Below are 2,433 nucleotides of genomic sequence, written 5' to 3'. Positions count from 1 at the left end.
GATAAATTGATATCAGGTGCTGAAAAAGCATAAACAGCTGGCTGTTGTCACAAATCCTAAGGACCTTTAGTTCACAATTGTGTTAGGCTTGTTTCTTTTTTTGATTGCTAAAAAACACTGCACCCACTATTATTCGACAGCACCAAAAGAAAAACTGCATTTGCTAACTGCTACCTGACAAACCAGTTGTGTACATTAAATGTTCTTCATAATGAAGTTCCTTCACTATATTTATTTGTAAACTATGGTATATTAATAGTATAGGACAGTTTACATAATGTATTCTCATCACCCTGAAAATCTCCTTTGAATACAGCTGTGCATATGGGCACTTCAACAGAGCTTCCTGCTGGGCTAAACGCACTGCTGTTTGTGCACTAGGCCAAGACAGAAAATGTGGGGTGACAGAGTGCATTGGCTGAGCTCAAATGAACCAACAGCAACCTGGGGGTGTCAGGAATGTCTATGGCTCCTGTCCAACACTCCTGCTCACTATGGGTTGTCTTAGAGAACATCTTTCAGAGACACTAAAATGTGTAGTGAGTGCAAAGTTGTTTCACAAGATTTGCTTTGCATCCATTTATAGGAAGAGTATGTATCGTCCCATCATTTCCTGCAGATCACTCAAGGTGGCACCATGTCCTGGAACTAAAGGAGCATCATTATAAATGCTTGAGTTTCTGAAATGAAATACTTGCCCATTAGCTTCAGGATCGACACCCAAATGAATGTTGTCAGCAAGAAAATCTGCTGGGTTTGAAGCGGTGGAAAGATTCTGTTTATTTTAAAGACCCAGATGTGTCTCTCCAAGGCCTAAGTATCACTGAAAAACAGCCACATTCGTGAGTCAAGAATGACAACATATTTTATTATCAGGGGAAAGAGCCCCCATTACAGTATGAAACAGCAGACCACACATGGTGATTGCAAAAGCTTACATTTATTAAATGGACAATAACCATGATATATTCATATTGTTGAAAAGGTTAGTTTATCTTTCTCGATAGATCTTATAAATTCTACTTCTACTCTGAGAGAAACAAGCCAGTTTATAATAGGTCATCTAAGTAGTGCATATTTGGAGAACTCTTACAAAAATACTCCCTACCAGTAGACGCTTTGCAGGTATGCATTTACGTGATGTGAAAAAATTGGCTTAAAATTGGCCTGTTTGCGTCATTTTAGAGGAAAAAAAAACTGTATTATAAAACAGATGAATTCACTGATGGATTATGCATGTCTGTACAACATTTTGTGGATTTAACAGCTATGTAATATCATTAGTGGTATCTTATATCTTATAATGGGCAATTTAGGGTTAGGGTTAAAATGGGTCATGGATATCTGGTGTGTTGCCAACATCAGTGACAATCTAATGTAGGCATGAGTGGAATGATGGAACTCAATCTCACGGTACAGCTAGTGATGGGAGTATGCAGAGTTTCAATTACATCATCTTCTATCTTAAGACGATGATGTCATGTCAGTTCCAAACTTGGCGTAAAAAAAAATAGGGTCATTCCGACTTTTCGTACAAGAGCCTGAATGAGAGGCAAAGAGAGTCTGTTAAATATTCAACCCTCTTCCATTAGCTTTCCATGGAGAAACAGCGAACACGGCTCACACTGTCAATTTCATAAGACATTAAAGAATGGAGAAGGTTAGAAACGAGATGAGATGAGAGAAGAGAGCGTGTGATTCACTAGTTTTCAATAATAACACATCTTCCGTAATCCGTCAGTAATGTATGTTTTCCCCTTTCCTCCTAAATTCTGAGGTCACATTTTGTTTTCATCACCAGTAGGGGAGCATCATTTTAAAACAAAGCAGTAATCCTGGAAAGCAACCTTATTACTCCTATTATTGCTGCTTTGAAATCAAGGATGCAAGGTTTCCCGAATCCAGAACATCATGGGCAATATCAGTGTGTTGGGAACATTAATTTAAGAAATCTGTGCCAGCTGTGTGTGTAAAGCTCAGATAAATGCATTGTGTTTCAAGGTTTTATAAGGTTTGGGCAAGAGAAGGGGAGTTGATTGGGTTCTTGCAGGGAGGGATGCTGGGATGAAGGAGGCCAACCTTGGCAAACACAGTGAGACTTCCCGAATATAACGTAGGCTCTCCTCATTCATTCAAGCAATGAAGATACTGGACAAAAATCCAGGGATCTTTCTTTGTTGTCCAGCTGGTCCCTTAAAAAGCATTTTTTGTCTTAAATCAAATGACTTAATTGCAATGCAGGGGGTACTTGAGTACAAGGACAAAACAATGAACAAATGTTATCAATACTGACATTCTCCCTGGCGAACACCAGGTTGGCTGGGTGAGGTAAGCCTCTGTGGTATGAGAGTTGGCAAGAGGTTATCTAACACATCTGTGGGGAACAGCTAACTCTAGAGCCAACAAAGTTGAAGAAAACACAAAAACAAGTCG

Source organism: Carassius gibelio, chromosome A25 (genome assembly GCF_023724105.1).
Source record: "Carassius gibelio isolate Cgi1373 ecotype wild population from Czech Republic chromosome A25, carGib1.2-hapl.c, whole genome shotgun sequence".
Taxonomy (NCBI): domain Eukaryota; kingdom Metazoa; phylum Chordata; class Actinopteri; order Cypriniformes; family Cyprinidae; genus Carassius; species Carassius gibelio.
Note: the sequence above shows the minus strand (reverse complement) of the source record.